The following is a 15705-nucleotide window of genomic DNA, read 5'->3' on the forward strand; positions in this document are numbered from 1 at the left end:
CTGTAGATTCAGCAAGCTTTATTCAATGCAAGTCTAGATATAATGCCCTATCACAAGTTCCAGCTGGTGTGATAGTAGAAGAGGGAATCTCATATTACATAGATTATAAAATCAAAGACCTAGGGTCTCTAGCAATTCACTCGTAGCTAGGTTTATTTTGTGGACAAGATAAAAAGATCAAACCGGAGTATAGTATCTTGGAGAAGAAGAAGCTCCACAATGTTGTTTATTTCCTGGAGGATTTCACAGATGATCACATTAGGATCATTCTGAGCAGAGTTCATGGTGACAAGATGTACCTAGAAAGAACACATGATATAACACCACAAGCAATTCATGTTGTCACTGGTTTCTGCAATACAGGGGAAGTGCCAGCCCTAAGGACGGTAAGCAAAACTGAAATGTCCAAGCTCACCGGTTCAGTGAGCGACTCACAAGGTATGATTGCCAATTCTATCAAGGACGATCTGGTGAAATATGCATGTATGGTGATTGGATACCGGACATTCTTAGCCAGCAAAATTAACTCTGTATCTGTTGCAGTGGAAAATGCCACTTATTGGATGATCAAGGAGCATGCATCATTTGTCCTATGCATTGTTATGCAAAGTCAACTCCTATTGAATCTTAAATCGATCAAATAGGATAATGCATTGAGATTCAAGTTTGGACAACTACTGGTTGGGTTGTTCTTTTACTTCCAAGGCTACTTTCCAAGAGTAGGTGATGTCCAGTGGTCTGCTAACCAACCGGTAACCAAGCAAATCAAGGAAAGCATGCAAGTAGTTGGAACCGGTTACCCTGAAGTTTTGAACAAGTACTTTGATGAGTTCAAACGTAAAATGAGTTAGAGGGTGAGAATATCATGTGATATTGTCAAGAAATATGAAGATGATATCTGTTTCACCATTAAAGTGGTTCAATGCATAATGGAGGCTATTGAGCCCAAAAAGGAGGAAGGGAGCCTATGGGCTATGAGGTAATGAATGATATGCCTCTACCCTTATTGCCTCACCGCTTGATCCAAAGGCAAAAAGAACTGGCACCTACCTAGAAAGGATAACATTAATTGAGGAACCCTCAGCAAAGAAAGGAAAAGAACCTTCAGTGAAGAAGGAAAAAGCAGTGCCTTCAGCATCGGCACCGGCTACTACCACCAGTCCTATAGTGACCAAGTGGTCATTGGCTAAAAAGAAACCTGAAGTGGCACCTGCTGAAGTGTTCGAGAGAAAGAGGAAGACAAGGAATACCTCTCCAGACTCAGAAGAAACTGTGTCTAAGAAAAAACCAAAGAAGACACGTCAAGCAAAGAAAAAGACAAAGAATGAATTGGCATCATCGGCACCAGTAAATATTGACATCTCCTCCTACAAACCTTTGACACATTGTCAAAGAACTATCAAAAACATTAGGAGAAAAGTGTTGAATGATTTGATTGATTATTTTGATGACTTTAATAATGATGAAAAGGAAGCAGTTGAAAAAGAAATAATTTAGTATTTATGTGTAAATGACTGGTTGCCTTCAGAAATTAGATCTGAGACACCAGATTCTTTGTATAAATCCTTAGACAATAAATGGCGCATTGCCATAGAGCATGAATAGGAAATCAGAGAAAAGGTTTTTGCTGAACACTTTCCTAATGTATCAAATTCAGAACTATTTGAAGTAATGAATAAATACAAAGGCCTCTTCTTCATGAGAAGAAGAAGACTCCTGTTACTTGAAGGGAAGGGTAAAGAAGGGCTCAAGAATACACACACCCTTTCTCTAGAAGCCTTGAAGATGCATCGAATGGCTAAAGCCAATAGGAAGGCTGAGCAAGAACCGTTACTAACTAAACCGGATGAAGTGTGTGATGATGAAGGAAATTCGGTTTTTGAACCGATCGACACTATTGATGTTGATGCTCTGGATGGAGAAGATATTGCTTAGGGTACACCATCGGAAGCTACAAGACAAGAGAAGCAGGCAGAACAGGAAATAAAGCAAAAGGAAACTGAGGATAAAAAGGAGGAAGCAAAGGATGAAGCGGCGAAGAAGAAAGAAGAAGAGGAGAAGAAGAAGAAGGATGAAGAGGAGAAGAAGAAGAAGGATGAAGAGGAGCAGAAGAAGAAGGATGAAGCGGAGAAGAAGAAAGTAGAAGAGGAGAAGAAGAAGAAGGATGAAGAGGAGCAGAAGAAGAAGGATGAAGCGGAGAAGAAGAAAGTAGAAGAGGAGAAGAAGAAGAAGGATGAAGAGGAGCAAAAGAAGAAGGATGAAGAGGACAAGAAGAAAAAGGAAGAGGATAACAAGAAGAAGGAAGAAGATGAGGAGAAATGGAAACAGGAAGAAAAGAGAAAAGAAGAACAGAAGAAAAGAAAAGAAGAGGTAGAAGAGAAAAAGAAAGAAGAAGATGCAAAGAAGAAGAAAGAAGAAGAAAGAAGAAGAAGGTAAGGAAGAGGAGAAGTGGAAGGAAACAGAGAAAAGGAAGAAGGAAGAGGAAGATAAGGAAGAGGAAAAGAGAAGAGAAGCGGCAAAGAAGAAAACAGAGGAGGACAAGGTAGGAAAAGTGGCAAAAATCATGCAGATGGAGACACCTAAGGCAACCGGTAGTCAAGCCAAACTGGCTAACCTTACCAGTCCCATTGACCTCCAGTCTGCAAGTGAAATGGAGCTACTGTAGAGCATCAAGGTTGCTCAAGAACACCTTGAGGTGTTAAGGAGGAAGAAGGAGGAAGATGTGATCCAAGCTACGATGGACACTCTTATCGATTTGTTACCTGGTACAAACCTCCCCAGTACTGACTCATCATTGGCACAACTAAAGCTCCTATGCATGGTAGTAGATGATCAAGTGCAAAGCTTAGAAGAGGTAGAAGAGGCAAATGCTAAGAAAGAGCATCAAAAGGCTCCAAATATTGCTCTAGTGAAGAAGTTAAATGGGCTCTGGACTGAACTCCAAAAAGCACAAAAGGATATAAGGGACGCTCTGGATGAGGGGAATCTTCTACTCAGCAAGATTTGCCAACCCCATTTATTCTATGACGATGTGCTTGCACAGAAGCAAAAGCTTCAATTTGACTTGCAGTCCTACATGAGCACATTCAAACCGCCTTATGACTCCTTTACAGCCTATGGGCAAACCGTTCACCGGTTTCACATCCAGACAACAAAAATGGAGCATGAGATCAGCACCCAGTCTCAAGATTTGCAAGAGCTACAACTGGTTCTACTCCCATGTCTGCAAATTCTTCAGAAGTGCTATCTAAATCTGGATGCCTTAATAGTGACACAATAGATGAGCACAATTGATGCCATGGAAGAATAGGTCTCCCAGATGCAGACAAAGAAAGAAGTAGCCACCTCCCTACTTGAGTCTTGGTCTTTATCTCTGAAACAATTCTTGCAGGACTTTAAATCTGTTTTTGACAAGTTTTATTCCTTATTGTCATAAACTTTTATTATTTTAATACCAAATGAAAACAGGGGTTGTTCAGCTATATTTTGTCATTGTTGGCAAAGGGGGAGAAGTATCTAGTATTTAAAATTTTGATGTATGCTCTGATATCTCTATGTGCAAAATAGTTATACATTATATTGTTAAAGGGATAGTGTATATGCTTAGGGGGAGCAATTTTGCTAATGCCATGATTTTGGTGTAAAACACTTAGATGTCAAAATTTTATTTCCCTAAGTGTTGCCATCAATGCCAAAGGGGGAGATTGTTGGCATTTTTTATGTTTATGATGTGATTGTCATTGATGGACACACACTTGCATTGAGATCTTCTTTATATGTATGAGCCTAAGCTCAACTGGAATATGTTGCAACCGGTATGTTGTATTACAGTCATTAGACTATTGGTGTTTTGCAGAATGTGTTTACCGGTCTGAAGCTGCATGTCGACCCCAAGCGGTTTGTGGATCCCAAGCAATACGAGGGATTAAAGCAGCATAACACATTTTTACCAGTCTTCATTTTTGTCAAACCGGCAACCGGCATTTTGTATGAACCATTAATACTCTATGATGAGTTACCATCCACCGATTGTTTGACGGTGTTGACACTTTAATGGTGCTTTTTGTGTCATGTTACCAAGTATGTCCAAGTTCATTGAACCTAGGGAATTGGATTGTAATCCTATTGGACTGACATGAAATCAAATTCCTTTATAAGGACATCATGTCTAGGGTTTTAGGTTGTTGTTGTTGTTGTTCGTGAAGTTGATATTGTTGCTAGGGTTTAAGGTGGTTGAGGAGTCAGAGAGAGTATAAATGTGTAGAAGACTGAAGTAATGTTGGAATGCATTAGAAATGAGCTATCAAGGATCTAATCAAGCAATCTGTGCTATTTGCTAGATCACTCACTTGTTGATTACTCACATCTTCGACAAGTCTGTAGCCCTTAACTGGGTAGGCCCAAAAGCCTTTTGTAAATCCTCTAACAAGGTGGTTCACATCTGTGGATCTAAAATCCTCTAGCAAGGTAGTCTTTAATTGGACTTATCTCCTAACAAAGATTGAGATTCCTAACAGGATCTGTTCTGGTAAAGAACATTGTAAGACCTTAACCGGTCTGGTTCCTATTCTGCAGATAGTTACTTGTGAGTTCCATCTCACCATGGTTTTTCCCGTTTAGGTTTCCACGTCAAAATCTCTTGTGTTATCGTGTTTGTGCTTTTGTGGGTGAATGCATTATTTGCCATTTGGTTTGCATGTGTGTTAACCGGTTTATCTGCTAAACTATTTTACCAGTTTACTGTTAGTCTTGCAAAGTGTTTAAGTGCAAAGATTTTTGGCATACTAATTCACCCCCTCCCCCCTCTTAGTATTCATCAAAGAAAAATAAAAGGTGAAAAAAGAAATATGGATGATGCAAGAAAAGAATGGATAAGTTGATGGATATGGAATGAAGGGTGTGGATAAGGTCAAGTAGATAGGATGCTTATGGATATCCTTAGCCTTGTCAAGGTCAAAGGTGGAAAAAAGAAAATGGATGTAGATAGGGTGATGGATGGGAAGGAAGAGGGATAATGGAGAATGTTGTGGGTTGGAAAAGATGGATAAAATTTGTCCCCAAGTGTAGAATAAAAGAGGATAATGGATTACATGTGATTCTTTTTTACCATGTTTTCATCATATGGTCCTTTCCCAAGGCACCAAAAGAAGTGGTTTTCACCAATGGACGAATTATTTCTGTTTACTATATTTTCACTCTTTTTTTTCTTGACTTTTTTAATGGAATATAATAGATGCACAATTGGAGATGGATGAAGAAATCAAGCATCTTTTTGTTTGGATGGTACCCTTTAAACATGTGCTATAATGGACCATGTCTATGAAGGTATGCTCAAAGATGTTGGTAGGATAATGGATAGGAATATGAGATGATTGAGGAGATGGAATCATGTAAGGATTTATGCAAAGGATTGGGTGGGAGAGATGGACAAATGGAAGACAGGTGCTGGATAATGGATGGGGTGTTGGAAGGATTGTGTATGGGAAAATATTGGCAAGATCAACATTGGCACACACCTTGAGGGATGGTGGAGTGATGGAGGAAAAGTGGATTTTGGACTTTTATCTTTTGATGGAGTCGATATGGGTTTTGGGACATAAAGACACAAAATAGATGGAGGTGATGGAAGAATAGATTTTAAAGGTGGGAGATGTTTAGATGGAGGAGAAATGGAAGCCTTTGGAATAGCAATTTTGGATGCCAATTTTGATTTTTTTAGGATGTAGTGCTTCTATGAGAAACTTGGGAGTCCACATGGTTTTTTATTTTTCTTTCCTTTGTGATTTTTCAAAATGAATTGCTTCTATGAGAAACTTAGGAACCCACATGGTTTTTTATTTTGATTTTTTCTTGATGGACCTTTGTATCCTTTTAGATGTTTCTTTTTTATTTTGGATCAAAAAAAAAATTTTACATGAATTTTAGGTGGTACATGTTTATCATTGAATGCATGTGGAATTTTAGACTTATGTATTTACTCTTACCATCCAAGTTGCTTCTACGAGGAATGGGAATAATGGATGAATAACAATAATATGAGGGTATTTTGGATGGATTGACATAGGTAGATGGTTGGAAGGTTCTCAAAGATGTGTACCTTTGTTGATCTTTATTTAAGATAGGGTAAATGGATTATGAGCTAGTGATCATATGAATAGTAGATGAAGGAAGGACCTAAGATGGATGGAAGGGATGAAGGGGGATGTACAAGTTTGGGTTTGCATGGAGGTATGTGGGACTTAGAAGGGATACTGACATCTTGAGAGTGATCTATGTAGTTGAGGCCATGATAATCGATATTTATTTATATATGAAGGGGTTGTAATATACCTTATATATTCCTAACCCTTTGCCTTGATATTGCATACTTTAATAGATATTTTTAGAAATTGGATACTTGTCACTTTCAAAATAATGCGTGAGCTCATTTTGAGGAAGATATGTTATGGAAATAATGATAAGATCATGAAGTAAACCAAATTGAATGAAAGTGGAGGAACCTATTTGATATGTAAGGGTTTCATGAACAATTTGGGTAGAGGTGATGAGATGTTGAGGAGGATCAAGATCATGAGAGGTATTAGTAGGGACAATGAGATCATCTAGGGAGATGATATTTTTAAGTGTGTATGGAGGTGAAGATATACCTTGGTTGTGACATAGGAGAGGATCATTGGATAGGATGGAAGGGATATCATGATCTTTCTCATAATTTGGGTTATTAATAGGATTTGGAAGGATGCTTTTCTCTTGAAATGGAATGGGGTCATTTTTTTATGGAAAAAATGATAAGACGATCATCATAAGATTTTAAGGAAAAGGGATCATGGTCAAATTTTGGAAGGGATTGGAAGTTATTGGTATCTTGATCTTTATCTATTTTAGGACTTGTTACTTTATTCTCTGGATTGTCCTCTTGACATGGGATATGAGTTTGGATATGTATAGGGGATTCTTGGAAGGGTTCAATATCTTGACACAAGAGAAATGGACTTTGAAGGAAACTCTCAAGAGTGGGTTGGATTGGCAATGGATCTAGATTTTTTGAATCATAAATGGATTTGTATTAAGAAAAGGATCAGCTTGGAATGATCCATTGCTAAACATTGCTATAATATTTTGATATTGCCTTGAAAAATATGTGTGACCTAGATGTTTTGGGATGTCACATTAGTTTTTGGTTCTATCACAGTGGAGATATCAAAATTTGCAAGAAGTTTAGCTCTATGTTGTGCAAGCAATAAGAAATATTTGTTGGGATATTTGCTCATGATTGCCTTAAGCATTATTATGGATTTGGGATTGTTCTTATCAAAATTATCCTTGTTATCAAAAGGTGGTGGTGTAGTTGCATGTTGTGGTGTTGGTTGTTGCAAGTTTTGTTGTTGGGATTGGGATGATGTATATGAAAATGTAGAGGTTGATTTATATAGAAGATTTGGATTTTGATCAATGAATAAGATTGTTTTAGATTTTGGGAGATCAATGATGGAGATTGAATAAAACTCAAAGTTTCCATTTGGAAGTGGAGGAAAGGAGTGAGGAATGTGTTATGTGCAAAAAGAGATAAGTAGAGTGAAAATAAATAAAGCAAGTATTTATTTTCAACAAAGTGAATATGATGAGAAAAGAAATAAATTAGCAAGTGCAAGTCATGAGAAGAGAGATGGGTTAGTTGAGTAAGGAGAGAATTTAGAAAGTGGAAGAGTTAAGTGGGGTTGAAAATAAATAAATAGAAGTTATTTATCACCCACATTTGGGATAATTAAATAAATTTTAAATTTATTTAATTATGGGAATTGAATTAAGGGATTGAATAACTAGACAATTATTTAATCATAGAAGAACAATTAGATTAAACAATTAAAATTGTTTAATAAAATACTAGAAGAAATGAATAATTAAATAATTAAAATATAGGAAATTAGAAGAAGAAGATTAGTAAAAATATTGTTGTGCTAGCATTTGACAATTTTTAGTGTCTACAGTTATCATGGTTGATTTTGAATGTGTCTTTTTGGAGCATGAGAGGATGGTGAATGTCTAGATAGTACATGGATGGCTAAAGGATGTTTTTTCCATTTTTTGTCATTCTTATAGGTGTATTTACAATGAACAATGTCTTGAGTGGGATAATGTTAGGATTAAGATACCGTATACCTTGTAAATCCTATGACATGATTCCAACATCTTTGGAAAGTAACCTAAGGCACTTAGAGTGTATTAGAAAAATATTTTGTAATATATATTCTCATTATTGTTTGTAATACATTCATAAGGAGTGATGGGTTCAACTAGTAGTAATCAAGATGGGTTGTGAACACAATTATTTAATATTATTTTCTAAACATGTGTACACCTAGAATGAGATAATTAATGAATGAAAAATTGACAAATGAATTAACTTTTGGCTTCCCTAAGTAGTTCATTGGAAGAGGCAACAAGTGTCTCTTAGTATTTTATCATTTATTACTTTTAATGTAATGTTTATCTTGCAAGATTGGGCACCTAAGTTGGAGGGAAAATATTGAATGCTAGTTTATAGGGATAATCAAGAAATCAGTTGGGAACACCAACATCATCAAGATGCACTGATGTTTTTCTTAAGGCTAGAGCTCACCTCAAATCTTTCATCCTCAAAAAAGAACCCAAAAAATGAAGTACTCATATTTTGATGAAATGATAGTTGATTTGTATGTTTCTAGCTACTCTAAACATGATGGAAACATTTGTTTGAGCCCAAAGTGCACCAAAAAATTCCTAAAGGCTAGATCCCTAATGATTATGAATATGAATTAACTCATTCACCTTTGACATGTAGATTATAAATATAGATTGGCTTAGAGATCACCATAGGCTAAAAAGGCTTCGATGCAAAGTTGGAACATCTTTTATCGCTATTCTACCCTACTATCAACTATAATCTACCAACTATATACTTTTGTAAACTTGATCCTCTAACTAGTTGTCTCTTAAATAAATTTTAGATGTGTTTATATATCAATTCTTATCTTTAGGAATGATATACATCAATTGCAAGGTGTCATAAAACTCATTGTCTTGTGAAACATGTAGGTAGGCCTAAATCCAATGACGAGGCTCCAAGAATTAATTAAATTAAATATAATTTCAATTGGAGGCTCCCTTCATCCCATATTTCCTTGTGATATGTTGGATTTAATGCTGGAAAATATATGAGTTCAATACAAAAAATTGTGAACATCAATCTCTATCCAATAAACCAATCAAAGGATCAATGACAAGGCCTTGACAACTACAACATGAAAATTTGAAACATATGAAAATATAAAAATTAAGTTTCCTTAATGTGGAAAATTGTGCTTAGATACTTCTCCTTAATGATTCCAAAAAATAACTTACATGTATCATCCTTAATAATTATTGATTGGAAAACATGTTAGAGACATTGGTTTGAAGAGATAAGTGTGTAATCTGGTAATAGAGTTCTAGAATAAAGTAGAAAGATGTCATATAAGAGTTACGCCTCTAAAAGGATATATAAGTAGGCATAGCTACCTAACTAAATATGTAACTAAGATGTGAGGAAACTTCCACCCATCTTTATGACAATTTCCACATAACCCGTTTAAGATTTCAATCAAATCAACACATATAAGCCATATGCAAAGAATAGACAACATGCCCATGAAAATGTGACACAAGATATATCTTGGGAAAATCCTCATGAGTGAAAAAAACCCAGCCTTCAAAAGCATCACCCACCATGTATTATCAGCAATGCTTCCATTACAATACAAATATGGAAAGCCTTTGATAGCCCAACCATAACCAAGCACTCCATGTGACCAAGCATGAATCCACACATCTCATGCCATGCTTCCTCCTTCACAAATGCTAACTTGGCTAACTGACCAACCCAAAAAACTACCCTTGTGGTTAAAATTATAAACACAAGCTCCCACAAAACCACTAAGTGGTATTACATCAAAACCATGTGCCCAAAACCATGTGACAATAAAATATAATATTTCTCCTACCTATCCTTGACCCACATTTAATATTGGGTACTTGATCACAATTACATTCCCCAATATTAAATAGATACAATATAATAATACCAATACATCAATACAACTCATCAAGTGGTTACAAGAATATTCCAAGGGAAACTCTACATGTTGCACATCCATCTAGGTGCTCCTAGGTGCAATAATACAATATGATATTACAATATAATTTCATGTTGACCTCATACAATAATAAAATAATAAAACAATAAAATATTATTATGCAAGGTGTACAACACCATTTTCCCAACATTCTCCCACTTGTTGTATACATTTCATAAGGGCCAAGAAGTAATATGTCACACGAACAAGAGACTGATCTCTCTATGCACATATACCCTCATGGCATCCAAGTGCTCCATGTGCTCCACCAAGATACCTGCAACAAGAAACTAAGTGACCACCATCTCATACATGAATGCTCCCACCCTCCATCATGCCACTACCACTGGACATGTAAAGGCCATCCAAAGAGAAATCCACACAAACTATCACAACAAATGATAAGTTCTGCATCAACTGATATTTGAACACAAGCATTAATCCAAAGGTATCCAAAGCATAGGTAGTTATTTACATAGCCGAAATAACACCCACAATAAGTGCTAACACGTCAACTATACATGCCTCCAAGGCATACAAACCAAGTGAATAACATCTCATCAACATATGCAACCATAAGCCCCAAGTGAAATAATTTCCACGTATGTACACCAAGAAAGTCCCACTGCATAGATAATATCAACATTAGAAATAAATCCACTAACAACATATCATAGAAGTGTAACCATGTAGTATCAAGAACATCCACATCAATATGAACATCGTGTAAACCGATAACCTACAAGTACCACTCTCACACCATATATCCAACATTCTCCCATGTTCTCCACACCAATAAAAGAAAGAGATAAATGAACCTTTATGCCATCTCCCACATGACAACACATGAACACAAAACTAGTGAACACATACCTCCAAACAACCTCCAACCAATGTAATGTGAATACAAGCATCCAGGAAGATAACCGAAAAAAAAAGAGAAACTCTGCAAATCAAATCCTATAGTCTGTCCTTCTACACACATGTCTAAATGCTAAATGTGTCAAGTATGATCTAATGAATAATGATGAACTACTAAGGTCCTAACCGGTACTAAGAGGGGAGGGTGAATCAGTACACACAAAAACTTGTTCAGACACTTTGACAAATCAAAACACAGCTAACGGTTGTCTTCACCACTGAACTTAACCATAGCAATACCGGTTAAATAGAAGTACTTCAAACAGCATACAACAGATCTCAAATCTTGATGACTAATTCACCGATATAATCATGCATGAGTTGTATCAATAATACCACAACCATTTAACACTGCATGCATATCTAACTTAATCAAAAACCACTCAATCCTCACATGAAAAACTCACAACCCATAACACACATATTTTTCACGTGGAAACCCAAATGGGAAAAACCACGGTGGGGATGAATACCCACAAGCTTGTTTGTAAACTCTTTTGAAGTCCGCTCTGTTAGGAGCCTAGTCCGGCTAAAGACTTTACAATGAAGGTTCTCTTAGGAACCGATCCTGTTAGAGATCACTCGGTTAAGGGATGGCTATTAAAGGTTGAAAACCTATTAAAGGTTATCTCTCTAAAGGATATTGTTACTACTTACTAAGATTGCCATTAGTCTTATGCTCAAAGTTATTCTATATATTCCAATCAGTAAGCACAGAACAGTCGGTAAGAACAGTGCAGTCGGTTATAGAAGAAAGTAGTCTCAGAGCATAGTATACACCGAACACTCTACCAAGTAACACTCTATGTCTACTGAGTAGAAAGAATGATATACCGAGTGCACACACACCGAGTGAAACGTGTTACCAGATTCACTGAACCTGGACATATATGGGAAACATGTTACAAATATTGAGGAACAAGTAACCGTTATCACATTGGAAATTGCACTTAAAGATTGTGTATGATTTTGAGGTCATCTAACCAATGAAATATTTTGCATGGTTATTCATTCGACAAATCATGTTTGTAAGATCGAAGCATGGACCAGATCACCGACATAAGAGATCTATTTATACAGCATGAATTCAGGATTAGATATATGTGCAAGTATATATGTGCATGTGTGTGTGGAGCAAGAAAAATACAAAAAGGAAAAACATGAGATATCACAGAGTGTTATGACTGTTACAGTTGACAAAGAAACACAGAGATCACCGAGAAGGATTTCAGAGAACAGTCAAAGAACAGAGTAAACAGAAGCGTTTACCGAGTTACTTTATGTGTTACCGAGGTATGCTATAAGCAAGGTAATCTTATTTTGAGCACATAGAATCTGCTATAACATTCCAGATGTAAAGTTGTAGATATTTGTAATGATTTATTGTAATATTTTGAAGTTGTAAGAGAAACCTTTAACAAGGTAAAAGACTCTAACTAAGTCTATAAATTGTAAAGCCTTTAACGAGGTGCAGCATTTAGAATAAGTGTTGTAAAATCCTTTAGCAAGGTAGATCTAACGATCTTGATACTCCTAACAGGGTAAGCTATCAGAAATAGCTAAACATGTAGCTCTAACCGAGCAACCTTTATTATTGCAGTAGTGAAGTTGTGGGTGTCATCCCCACTGCTGTTTTTCTCTCTAACCAAGAGTTTCTGTGTAACCAAAATATGTGTTATGGAGTGAATCATGTATGATTGTTATTTATTTGTTTTAGCATTATATTATGTTACTGCACTATTCAGTTTATGCTTAACAGTAAAGTTATTGTTGAAGAAACGTTTTGCAGTACTGATTCACCCCTCCCCTCTCAGTACATTAGCTTTCCATATTGTGCCTAACAATTGGTATCGGAGCTTCAATCTTGGAAAAGGGTTTAACTGCCTAAAGAGAAAGATCTTATCAATGGAAGGCTATAAACAATCTCGAAGAATTGTATATCTGCAAGAAGAGTTGGATCGTGCTAATCAAGTGATTGCAGACATGCAAAGACAAATGCAAAAATCATTGAAAGTGAGAAGAAGATTATCTGATGATTTGTAGGACTCTCAAGAGTTAGTGGAACAAATTGAGACATCATCTGAGAACAGTATGTCTGAAGAGACTGGAGAAATGATTGAAGTGTTGAAAGAAAAGAACAAAGCACTAACTGATCAACTAAAAGCAATGAAAAGAGAACATGAGCATTTCAACACACAGATAACTAAAAATCTTGATGCATTGAGGACAGCTGAGGATAAAGTAAGAGATCTAGAAAGAGACAAAAAACAACTTGATGCATTAGTATCTGAAAAGAATGATGAAATCATAAGATTGACTGGGATTCAACAAAATCTATCAGAACAACTAGGTTATGCACATCATGAAGAAAATCTGAAAGATGGTGAGAATCAAGCATTGAAACTTGAAGTATCAAGGTTGACCGATGAACTTGAAATAGAAAATAAATCCAAAGAAACACTGAAGAAGAGTTATGAAGCATCAAAGATGTTGGATAAGCAACTGAATACAAGAAGACCCAACAAAGATGCAGGACTCGGTTACAAAGGAAAAGACTCTACCGAGAAGGGAATTCATACTACCAAGAGAGGAGAATCGTCAAAGAAAGCTGGAAACAAGAAGAACATCAAAAGAAAGAAGCCTACATGCAACTACTGTGGAAATCAAGGTCATACTGCCAACATGTGCCAAATCAGAAAAGGTAACCAACCGAATGTCACTAAGTCCAACGATTATTGTTACAATTGCAATAAATATGGTCATACATTTAACCAATGTAGGACAAAGTCTGCTAGAAACTATAAGAAGGCAAAATTCAAAGGGTTTTGTAAAAACTGCAATAGATATGGACATAGTACCGAGAAGTGTTGGTTTAAGCAAAAGAACTATATGTGGTCTGCACACCGAGCAAATACTGGAAGCTACCGAACTCATAGAGAACTTAACTGACCATATGTTGCAATACCATGGGATTACAATACAAGGATATGGTGTGAATGTTGTGGAAGATATGGACATATAAGTGCCAACTGCTTTATAAGGTTTGGAATGAATAACCGAAGATCATGGAGAAATCCTGGTATGGCATGTTTTCATTGTCACAAAGTTGGACACTTGGCTAGAGATTGCAGAGATCAACCTAGAGGAGACACTGAAGAAATAAAAAGCAAATTACAAATGATTTGGAAAAAGAAGGAAATTGTGTCAAATGAAGAAAGCACCTTACCTACCGAGTTAGGTGTACCTACTCCAAATTAATCAGTAAAGGTATGAAGGGACTGCATTCTCTCAAAAGATTAAATCTTAACAGTTCCTATTTTATTATGTACTTAATTCAAAATTTGCATAACTACGATGTATTAGTAAGTTTGAAATTATATTTGTCTTTTGAAGCACTATACAGGAAACCTGTCAAGTCGGTAACTACAGGAAGCCTGTCTAGTCGATAAATGAAAGAAATTTGGCTACTCAGTTAAAGCGAAAAAAGGAGAGTAAATCAGTTTAGTGAAACCAAGTGCATTTAATGTTTTAACCTAACCTGCACGAAGCCCGATAAGGTATATTGTGTACTTAAAGCATTTGCATGGTCATTTTTACTCACCGTTTTCGAGAGAACAGAGCAAAGCGAATCTAAGGCGGTCAAACCTCCTCCGAAGTGAAATTCAAGGTATTTTCATCAATCTCAATGCATTGTTAAGCTAGTTTACCGATCATATCTGTTGAAGATTTTTGTTTCATATTTGTTAAGAGGAAAAGCGTCTATCATATGAAAGTTTTCAAACCCTAAGGATCTTTTGATAATTTCTATCTGAAATCTACAATGGCACCGAAGATCCAAGAACCCGTTGTTGTTAAGAATGTTGAAAAGCCCTCACTAAAATACCCTCTAACTCCCAAAGTAGCATCAGAACCAAATGACAAAACATCATTTTCACTCATCCCGGATAGAGTTTTACTAGTTGAGGATGTCAGATTCTTCGCCAAATGTCGAGTTGAAGAACTAGGTCATGTTTAAATCAAAGACACCTATGATGAATTGTGCACTGATGGGAAATTGGATAGCAAGTATGAGCACATTAAGATCAAGGGATTGACTAAAGCCCTAACCTATCCCCATGTCTTCAAACCCCAGTGGGTCAAGTTTGTTCTAAGTAGAGTTCACGATGATTTCATGTGGTTAGAGGGGCAACCATTCAAAATCGCGAAGGAAATCATTCATCTGATCACCGGTTACCCTATTTATGATCATGCCCGAGCTCAAAAGATGATATCACAAAAGGAATTGATCACCTTAACCGGAGTGGAATCAGATTGTAGAGGACTAAAATTGAACAATGTCACTGATGCAGAACTAAAGTTTTCTATTAGAGTAATAGGTTATTGTTTCTTCCAATCGGCAAGGGAAAACAGTGTACCCTGTGCAGCAGTCGACTTAGCATACAAAATTGTGAAAAAGGGAATGAAAATTGATCTTTGTGAAGTATTGCTGAAAAACCTGTTTGAGAATTTGAACACCATCAGGAAGCTGAAGAAGAACAATTCGGCTAATACACTAAAGTTTGGATCACTATTATTATGCATGTTTTTCTATTTTGAAAATTTCTTTCCAACAGTCGGTAAAGTAGTTTGGGAG

Source organism: Cryptomeria japonica, chromosome 2 (genome assembly GCF_030272615.1).
Source record: "Cryptomeria japonica chromosome 2, Sugi_1.0, whole genome shotgun sequence".
In the NCBI taxonomy this organism is placed as follows: Eukaryota; Viridiplantae; Streptophyta; class Pinopsida; order Cupressales; family Cupressaceae; genus Cryptomeria; species Cryptomeria japonica.